We start from the raw sequence: 11489 nt of genomic DNA, 5'->3' as shown, positions 1-11489 counted from the left end.
GAGATTGAACGCTTGATTCTATCAAAGTGTGGCTTCTCGGAGTCGGTTATTGATACTTTAATACAGGCTAGGAAACCTGTTACCAGAAGAATTTACCATAAGATATGGCGTAAATATTTATATTGGTGCGAATCCAAGAGTTACTCATGGAGTAAGGTTAGGATTCCTAGGATATTGTCTTTTCTACAAGAGGGTTTAGAAAAGGGCTTATCTGCTAGTTCGTTAAAGGGACAGATTTCTGCTCTGTCTATTCTTCTACACAAACGTCTGGCAGAAGTTCCAGACGTTAAGGCTTTTTGTCAGGCTTTGGCTAGGATTAAGCCTGTGTTTAAGACTGTTGCTCCGCCGTGGAGCTTAAACTTAGTTCTTAACGTTCTGCAAGGCGTTCCATTTGAACCCCTTCATTCCATTGATATCAAGCTGTTATCTTGGAAAGTTCTGTTTTTGATGGCTATTTCCTCGGCTCGAAGAGTCTCTGAGTTATCTGCCTTACATTGTGATTCTCCTTATCTGATTTTTCATTCAGACAAGGTAGTTCTGCGTACTAAACCTGGGTTCTTACCTAAGGTAGTTTCTAACAGGAATATCAATCAAGAGATTGTTGTTCCATCTTTGTGTCCTAACCCTTCTTCAAAGAAGGAACGACTTTTGCATAATCTGGACGTAGTCCGTGCCCTGAAGTTCTATTTGCAGGCAACTAAAGATTTTCGTCAAACGTCTTCCCTGTTTGTCGTTTACTCTGGACAGAGGAGAGGTCAAAAGGCTTCGGCTACCTCTCTCTCTTTTTGGCTTCGTAGCATAATACGTTTAGCCTATGAGACTGCTGGACAGCAGCCTCCTGAAAGAATTACAGCTCATTCTACGAGAGCTGTGGCTTCCACCTGGGCCTTTAAAAATGAGGCCTCTGTTGAACAGATTTGCAAGGCTGCAACTTGGTCTTCACTTCACACTTTTTCAAAATTTTACAAATTTGATACTTTTGCTTCTTCGGAGGCTATTTTTGGGAGAAAGGTGCTTCAGGCAGTGGTTCCTTCCGTTTAAAGTTCCTGCCTTGTCCCTCCCTTCATCCGTGTACTTTAGCTTTGGTATTGGTATCCCATAAGTAATGGATGACCCGTGGACTGACTACACTTAACAAGAGAAAACATAATTTATGCTTACCTGATAAATTTATTTCTCTTGTAGTGTAGTCAGTCCACGGCCCGCCCTGTCTTTTGAGGCAGATCTAAATTTTAATTAAATTCCAGTTACCACTGCACCCTATGGTTTCTCCTTTCTCATCTTGTTTCGGTCGAATGACTGGATATGACATGTGAGGGGAGGAGCTATATAGCAGCTCTGCTTGGGTGATCCTCTTGCAACTTCCTGTTGGGGAAGAGATATAATCCCATAAGTAATGGATGACCCATGGACTGACTACACTACAAGAGAAATAAATTTATCAGGTAAGCATAAATTATGTTTTCCCTGGTTAAATTATATAAAACCAGTTTTTACCCTGAAAAAAGGGTGTCTCGCTAAGTGGCGTATACTGCATATGATAAGGAGATGCATACATTACTAAAGCGCACAATAAAATTTGTATTTTAAGTACACTGTATGTGCAAAAAAATGCAAGAAATTCATACTTAAAAAAAAAAAAAAAGTACAAAATACAAAGCATAATTGTTGTTTTTTCGTAAAATGGGCTCAACATGAGAGTATATAAAATTATCTCTCAAATCCCAGCGTAATTCTATAAACATTTTCACACTACGGTTCTCACTATTTTTTCTCGCAAGTTAAAAATTAATGAGTTTTCACCATAATACTCAAAAACATAATTTATGCTTACCTGATAAATTTATTTCTCTTGTAGTGTAGTCAGTCCACGGGTCATCCATTACTTATGGAATATATCTCTTCCTAACAGGAAGCTGCAAGAGGATCACCCAAGCAGAGCTGCTATATAGCTCCTCCCCTCACATGTCATATTCAGTCATTCGACCAAAGCAGACGAGAAAGGAGAAACCATAGGGTGCAGTGGTGACTGGAGTTTAATTAAAATTTAGATCTGCCTTAAAGACAGGGCAGGCCGTGGACTGACTACACTACAAGAGAAATAAATTTATCAGGTAAGCATAAATTATGTTTTCTTTTGTTAAGTGTAGTCAGTCCACGGGTCATCCATTACTTATGGAATACCAATACCAAAGCTAAAGTACATGGATGAAGGGAGGGACAAGGCAGGAACATTAAACATTAGTAGAATGAGCTGTAATCCTTTCAGGAGGCTGCTGTCCAGCAGTCTCATAGGCTAAACGTATTATGCTACGAAGCCAAAAAGAGAGAGAGGTAGCCGAAGCCTTTTGACCTCTTCTCTGTCCAGAGTAAACGACAAACAGGGAAGAAGTTTGACGAAAATCTTTAGTTGCCTGCAAATAGAACTTCAGGGCACGGACTACGTCCAGATTATGCAAAAGTCGTTCCTTCTTTGAAGAAGGGTTAGGACACAGTGATGGAACAACAATCTCTTGATTGATATTCCTGTTAGTAACTACCTTAGGTAAGAACCCAGGTTTAGTACGCAGAACTACCTTGTCTGAATGAAAAATCAGATAAGGAGAATCACAATGTAAGGCAGATAACTCAGAGACTCTTCGAGCCGAGGAAATAGCCATCAAAAACAAAACCTTCCAGGATAACAGCTTGATATCAATGGAATGAAGGGGTTCAAATGGAACGCCTTGAAGAACATTAAGAACTAAGTTTAAGCTCCACGGCGGAGCAACAGTCTTAAACACAGGCTTAATCCTAGTTAAAGCCTGACAAAAAGTCTTGTAGAAAGGACAATATCCTAGGAATCCTAACCTTACTCCATGAGTAACTCTTGGATTCGCACCAATATAAATATTTACGCCATATCTTATGGTAAATTTTTCTGGTAACAGGCTTCCTAGCCTGTATTAAGGTATCAATAACCGACTCCGAGAAGCCACGCTTTGATAGAATCAAGCGTTCAATCTCCATGCAGTCAGCCTCAGAGAAATTAGATTTGGATGGTTGAAAGGACCCTGAATTAGAAGGTCCTGTCTCAGAGGCAGAGACCACGGTGGACAGGACGACATGTCCACTAGGTCTGCATACCAGGTCCTGCGTGGCCACGCAGACGCTATCAGAATCACCGAAGCTCTCTCCTGTTTGATCTTGGCAATCAAACGAGGAAGCATCGGGAATGGTGGAAACACATAAGCCATGTTGAAGACCCAAGGGGCTGTCAGAGCATCTATCAGGACCTGGATCCGTAACAAGGAAGCTTGGCGTTCTGACGAGACGCCATGAGATCCAGATCTGGTTTGCCCCAACGATGAATCAGTTGAGCAAAGACCTCCGGATGAAGTTCCCACTCCCCCGGATGAAAAGTCTGGCGACTTAGAAAATCCGCCTCCCAGTTCTCCACGCCTGGGATGTAAATCGCTGACAGGTGGCAAGAGTGAGACTCTGCCCAGCAAATTATCTTTGAGACTTCCAACATCGCTAGGGAACTTCTGGTTCCCCCTTGATGGTTGATGTAAGCCACAGTCGTGATGTTGTCCGACTGAAATCTGATGAACCTCAAAGTTGCTAACTGAGGCCAAGCTAGGAGAGCATTGAATATTGCTCTTAATTCCAGAATATTTATTGGGAGGAGTTTCTCCTCCTGAGTCCATAATCCCTGAGCTTTCAGGGAGTTCCAGACTGCGCCCCAGCCTAGAAGGCTGGCGTCTGTTGTTACAATCGTCCAATCTGGCCTGCGAAAGGTCATCCCCTTGGACAGATGTGGCCGAGAAAGCCACCATAGAAGAGAATCTCTGGTCTCTTGATCCAGATTTAGTAGGGGGGACAAATCTGAGTAATCCCCGTTCCACTGACTTAGCATGCACAATTGCAGCGGTCTGAGATGCAGGCGCGCAAATGGTACTATGTCCATTGCCGCTACCATTAAGCCGATTACTTCCATGCACTGAGCTACTGACGGGTGTGGAATGGAATGAAGGACACGGCAAGCATTTAGAAGTTTTAATAACCTGGCCTCTGTCAGGTAAATTTTCATCTCTCCAGAATCTATAAGAGTCCCTAGAAAGGGAACTCTTGTAAGTGGTAATAGAGAACTCTTTTCCACGTTCACCTTCCACCCATGCGACCTCAGAAATGCCAGAACTATCTCTGTATGAGACTTGGCAGTTTGAAAACTTGACGCTTGTATCAGAATGTCGTCTAGGTACGGAGTCACTGCTATGCCTCGCGGTCTTAGTACCGCCAGAAGTGAGCCCAGAACTTTTGTAAAGATTCTTGGAGCCGTAGCTAATCCGAAGGGAAGAGCTACAAACTGGTAATGCCTGTCTAGGAAAGCAAATCTTAGGTACCGATAATGATCCTTGTGAATCGGTATGTGAAGGTAGGCATCCTTTAAGTCCACTGTGGTCATGTACTGACCCTCTTGGATCATGGGAAGGATGGTTCGAATAGTTTCCATTTTGAATGATGGAACTCTTAGAAATTTGTTTAGGATTTTTAAGTCCAAGATTGGTCTGAAGGTTCCCTCTTTCTTGGGAACCACAAATAGATTTGAATAGAATCCCTGCCCGTGTACCGTCCGTGGAACTGGGTGGATCACCCCCATTAGTAAGAGGTCTTGTACACAGCGTAGAAACGCCTCTTTCTTTATTTGGTTTGCTGATAACCTTGAAAGATGAAATCTCCCTCGTAAAGGAGAAGTTTTGAAGTCCAGGAGATATCCCTGAGATATGATCTCCAACGCCCAGGGATCCTGGACATCTCTTGCCCAAGCCTGGGCGAAGAGAGAAAGTCTGCCCCCCACTAGATCCGTTTCCGGATAGGGGGCCCTCTCTTCATGCTGTCTTGGAGGCAGCAGCAGGTTTCTTGGCCTGCTTGCCCTTGTTCCAGGACTGGTTAACTTTCCAGCCCTGCCTGTAACGAGCAACAGCTCCTTCCTGTTTTGGAGCGGAGGAAGTTGATGCTGCTCCTGCCTTGAAGTTACGAAAGGCACGAAAATTAGACTGTTTGGCCTTTGATTTGGCCCTGTCCTGAGGTAGAGCATGGCCCTTACCTTCCATAATGTCAGCTATAATTTTTTTCAAGCCGGGCCCGAATAAGGTCTGCCCTTTGAAAGGAATATTAAGCTATTTAGATTTAGAAGTCACGTCAGCTGACCAGGATTTAAGCCATATCGCTCTGCATGCTTGGATGGCGAATCCGGAGTTCTTAGCCGTAAGTTTGGTTAAATGTACGACGGCATCAGAAACAAATGCGTTAGCTAGCTTAAGTGCTTTAAGCTTGTTCATAATTTCATCCAATGGAGCTGTGCGAATGGCCTCTTCCAGAGACTCAAACCAGAATGCCGCCGCAGCAGTGACAGGCGCAATGCATGCAAGGGGCTGTAAGATAAAACCTTGTTGAACAAACATTTTCTTAAGGTAACCCTCTAATTTCTTATCCATTGGATCTGAAAAGGCACAACTATCCTCCACCGGGATAGTGGTACGCTTAGCTAAAGTAGAAACTGCTCCCTCCACCTTAGGGACCGTCTGCCATAAGTCTCGTGTGGTGGCGTCTATAGGAAACATTTTCCTAAATATGGGAGGAGGGGAAAAAGGCACACCAGGTCTATCCCACTCCTTGCTAATAATCTCTGTAAGCCTTTTAGGTATAGGAAACACGTCAGTACACACCGGTACCGCATAGTATCTATCCAACCTACATAATTTTTCTGGAATTGCAACCGTGTTACAATCATTCAGAGCCGCTAATACCTCCCCTAGCAATATGCGGAGGTTCTCAAGCTTAAATTTAAAATTAGAAATCTCTGAATCCAGTCTCCCTGGATCAGATCCGTCACCCACAGAATGAAGCTCTCCGTCTTCACGTTCTGCAAACTGTGACGCAGTATCTGACATGGCTCTCACCTCATCCGCGCGCTCTGTCCTTAACCCAGTGCTATCGCGCTTGCCTCTTAATTCTGGCAATTTAGATAATACTTCTGTCATAACAGTAGCCATGTCTTGCAAAGTGATTTGTAAGGGCCTCCCTGATGTACTTGGCGCCACAAAATCACGCACCTCCTGAGCGGGAGGCGAAGGTACTGACACGTGAGGAGAGTTAGTCGGCATAACTTCCCCCTCGTTGTCTGGTGATAATTTCTTTACATGTAAAGATTGACTTTTATTTAAAGTAGCATCAATGCAATTAGTACACAAATTTCTATTGGGCTCCACATTGGCCTTTAAACATAGTGAACAAAGAGATTCATCTGTGTCAGACATGTTTAAACAGACTAGCAATGAGACTAGCAAGCTTGGAAATACTTTTCTAAATAAATTTACAAGCAATATAAAAAACGCTACTGTGCCTTTAAGAAGCACAAAAAGCTGTCACAGTTGAAATAACAATGAACCAAAATAGTTATAGCAACCAATTTTTCACAGTAAATGTATTAAGTTAGCAAAGGATTGCACCCACCAGCAAATGGATGATTAACCCCTTAATACCCAATAAAGGATAACAATTTAATAATTAACGTTTTTCTCACAGTCAAAACACACTGTCACAGGTCTGCTGTGACTGATTACCTCCCTCAAAATGAATTTTGAAGACCCCTGAGCTCTCTAGAGACGATCTGGATCATGGAGGATGAAGTAGACAGATTGTGACTGAATTTTTACTGTGCAAAAAAGAGCTAAAATAGGCCCCTCCCACTCATATTACAACAGTCGGGAAGCTCAGAAAACTGTTTCTATGCAGAAAACAAAGATGGCCATGTGGTAAAAATCATGCCCCAATAAGTTTTATCACCAAGTACCTCACAAAAAACGATTAACATGCCAGTAAACGTTTTAAACATACATTTGAAAAGTTATGAAGTGTTATTAATAAGCCTGCTACCAGTCGCTTTTACTGCAGTTAAGGCTCATACATTATTTCAGTATTAACAGTATTTTCAGAGTCAATTCCATTCCTTAGAAAAATACATTCAGTGTACACACACTCATCAGCCTAATACCAGTCGCTATCACTGCGTTTAAGGCTGAACTTACTTTACATTGGTATCAGCAGTATTTTCTCAGTCAATTCCATTCCTCAGAAAAATAATTTACTGCACATACCTCATTTGCAGGGGGGCCCTGCATGCTATTCCCCTTTTCTGAAGTTACCTCACTCCTCAGATGAGAACAGCCAGTGGATCTTAGTTACGTCTGCTAAGATCATAGAAAACGCAGGCAGATTCTTCTTCTAATGCTGCCTGAGAATAAACAGCACACTCCGGTGCCATTTAAAATAACAAACTTTTGATTGTAGAAATAAACTAAGTTAAAAAAACACCACAGACCTCTCACAGCAACCTATCTTTAGTTAGGCTGCAAGAGAATGACTGAATATGACATGTGAGGGGAGGAGCTATATAGCAGCTCTGCTAGGGTGATCCTCTTGCAGCTTCCTGTTAGGAAGAGATATATTCCATAAGTAATGGATGACCCGTGGACTGACTACAAGAGAAACACTAATTATTCTAAAAGGAAAACCTATGCATATGAAAATTACAGCGGATTTAAGGTACAGTGCACTGAAAACCGCATAATTTGATTTTTATTAAGCATAATATTTAAGTTAAAAAACACGCTGGTTTACCCCTCTATACTTCATCCTGCATTGCAAACGTTTACCTACAAGAGAGCTCTCATTATTTGTACGGTAGACATCCACTGGCAGGGACAGACACTTTTTTAATAGAATTCCATGAGAGCTGATCCTGCCAGTGTCTGGGTGGAAAACCATGTCTTGACCTGCAAATTTTTTAGAATCGGGGCTTCTCTCTTACTCTTTTTCTCTGTCTTGTTCTCTCACGCTCTCTGGTGAGATTCTATAAAATGTCTCATCAGTATTATAAGGACTCTCAGTTATTGTTTCAAAGGCAATTTTAACCTTGGGATCTGACAGCTCACTAATATTCTTTATATGAATGAGAGACACTTACTTATACATACAATACAATACATTTACAATGTACTGATACAATAGATCAGTAAAATAAGCTGATGATTTCTGTCTATGCTGGCGAGTCTTGTGCCTCTCTGCCTGATTCTATCTAGATATCTGTCTAAATACATCTGTCTGTCTGTATCAGTCTATCAATCTCTGATACTCTGCCTTTTCCACATTTGTATAGCAATCTCCTATGCTCAAAGTACAGTGGAAGTTTATGAAGTGTTAGACCAAAGGAAATGCACGTAGAAAAGCAAATCTCCTTTTTTATCTATCTTTCTATCTCTCTCCTTATTTGGGGATATCCCTACTTCCCTCCTAGCTTTATAAATGTCCATCTTTTTCAACAGTTGACAACTTTTAATATGAAATTTCCCTCTGTCTATATCTATCTATAATATCTATTGATATGGTTCAAAACACATTAAATTAATTTTTAGAAATCTATGGTAAACAAAAGGTCAATTAATGCACTCAGCTAGTCTTGGGAAATTCTCTAACCTTGGATGTTAAAGGGACATAAACCCCAAAAAAATTTTTTTTATGATTCAGATAGAGCACACAATTTTAAGCAACTTTTCAATTTACTTCTATTATCAAATTGTCTTTAGTTTGTCCTATCCTTTGTTGAAAAGCAGGAAGTTAAGTTCAGGAGTGTGCACGTGTCTTCAATACTATATGGCAGCAGTTTTGCTACAATGTTATACATTAGAAAGAGCACTAGATAGCAGCACTATTTCGTTTCATAGAGTGCTCCAGACATGGGTACGCTACCTGTCTAGATATCTCTTCAACAAAGAATAACAAAAACACAAAGCAAATTTAATAATAGAAGTAAATTGGAAAAAATATATATATTTTTAATTGTATTCCCTATCTGAATCAATAAATATTTTTTTTACTGGTTTCCTGTCCCTTTAAGCATATAAATCTTCATTTGTAATCAGAATGTAAGCTAATTATTACAGTGCTGGTCATTGCTTCACACTGCGCTCTACCATGCTGTAAATGGTAATAGGTTTGGATAAACTTTGATAGATTCCTATTTGGCTACCACAATACGATGTCAATGATTTAAAAACTCTTTTCATTTGAATAAAACTTTTATGACTCTTTGAACATAGATGTTATACACGTGCAAGCTGGATGGGCTGCTGCTTTTCTAGTAATAGACATATTCTGACACCTACACATTAAAACAAGTAGTCTTTTGGCATGTGCAGTACAAGCTGTGGTCTCCTCTCAGTGACCAATGTTAGTCTTCTTGCACTTGAGCAAACAAAGCAGCACAGTTGGTGACTGGATGGATGGATTGGTATGTACAGTTTGTGGTCACATACACCTCAAAATATGGCAAAGTTGGGGGGTCATATAAACATACTTACAGATTACAGGCAGAGGTGTAACTAGAGACCCCATGGCCTCGGTGCAAGAAACCATGAAGGCCCCCTCACCATTATGGTGTGAGGCTGGCATTAATTACCATGTGTGTATATATATATATATATAATATATATATATATATATATATATATATATATATATATATATATATAAAATGTAGCTCTGTTTCTCCAATCTCACCTAGAATTATCAAGCACCAGGGTGCTAGTAACAGCAATGCATTGTAGTAAAGAAAACCGTACTCACTGGAATTTTGAAGTGCCAAACTATTTATTAGTGTAACGTTTAGGGCGATATTCTCCCCAAAACTTTACACCAATAAATACTTCGACACCTAAAAATTCTACAATGCATTGCTGTTACTAGCACCCTGGTGCTTCATAAATATAGGTGTGTGTGCAGACCTTTATCATGCTAATTCTATACTGAAGACTGAGTTTATTAAATGTGTGTGTATATATATATATATATATATATATATATATACACACACACACATATATAAAGGGATTATACGCTACACAGTAGTGTTCCACCACTGACACAGTCCAGTGATCTTATATGGACACCGTGTAAAAATAATTTTAGCATTGAGCCCATAATGCTCTGGACTCACTGGACTGAGCGCAGAGCAGCGAGTCGCAGATACAGGTAGACAGGGAGAGAAAGACAAGAGCTGAGAGCAGCAGCACTAGAGAGAGTATGGGAAAGTCACAAATACACAGGGAGAGGCTGGAGAGCGATAGAGGGGAGGGCTGTGCTGGGGCAGATAACCAGATACCACAGACACAGTTTTCCAGGGAGTGTGAGAAAAGACATACAGAGAGCCCGAGCTGATATTATACACACAGGGAGATGAGCAGGGTGCTGAATAGCTACTCCTATAATATGGCAGCACATCTAGGCAAGGCAGGGTTCAATTAGGTGAAAAGATACTTCTCTGCACGAGTTGCTGATGAAGATCGGCCATTGCTGATACGACGAGTGCTAGATGTATCAGAAATACATTACTGACTCAGCTCACCGTTGCACTGGCTTGCTTCTTCAGTTTAGCTACCACTAGCCGCCCACACTAGTGCAGACTCACAGTCTCAATGTCCCTGACTACATACACGGGCAGTCATTAGCCGATTGAGGAGACTACACATGCAGTCAGGTCAGGAGCCAATAGATAGCAGGCAGAAACAAAAAATATAATTAAAAAAAAAAGTTTGTGCTGAAGCTGGGCACCCACTGAGGGCCAGGTCGCAGTTGCGACCTCTGCATCCCTTGTAGTTGCGTCCCTGATTACAGGTACACCTTTGAGAATTGTTGTAAAAAGATTGTAATTGTAAAATTAGATTGTATCACAAAGCAATATAGTGGAAGAAAAATAATTTATTCCCTTGCACCTATGGGTTGAAAAAATAAAAATATTTAACATTGTGAGCCATTTTAATACATTTTTTTACATACAGTACTACATTTTAGCAAACTGGAGATGTTGTTTTCTCTACAGAAGGGTTTCTCAATTCCAGTCCTCAGGGCACACCAACAGGCCAGATTTTCCGCATATCTGAACTAGGGCACAGGCGAAATAATCAGTAACTATGGTTATTAACCTGCTCTCATCTAAGGTAATCCTGGAAACCTTGCCTGTTAGTGTTTCCTGAGGACTGCGATTAAGAAACTGATGGTTAACGTCAGTTCCTTAATGAAAAATAGTGAAAAGATAATTAAAATACATTCATCAATTTCATATTTGATTATATCTATACTATAATCACATATGTAACGTGTTCGTCGCTAGTTGCGCACGCATCCTCAAAGGAATGTTGGCTGCGTGAGGCAGCCAAAAGAATCCACCTGGATTCAGCGTGGGCAAACAGAGCATTAAGGAAAAAAAAACGTAACTGCCTGCACAAAATAACAAAAAAAACTAACCGACCGGACGAAGTATTAACAAAAAAAAACCAAAGTGCCCACAAGAAATATTAACAAAAAACTAAACCGCCAACCCCCACATCGCAAAATAATAAAGTAATTAACCCCTAATCCACAAATTAAACAACGCAAATAACATAATT

The sequence above is a fragment of the Bombina bombina genome, chromosome 2 (genome assembly GCF_027579735.1).
Source record: "Bombina bombina isolate aBomBom1 chromosome 2, aBomBom1.pri, whole genome shotgun sequence".
NCBI lineage: Eukaryota > Metazoa > Chordata > Amphibia > Anura > Bombinatoridae > Bombina > Bombina bombina.
This window is presented reverse-complemented; position numbering follows the sequence as displayed.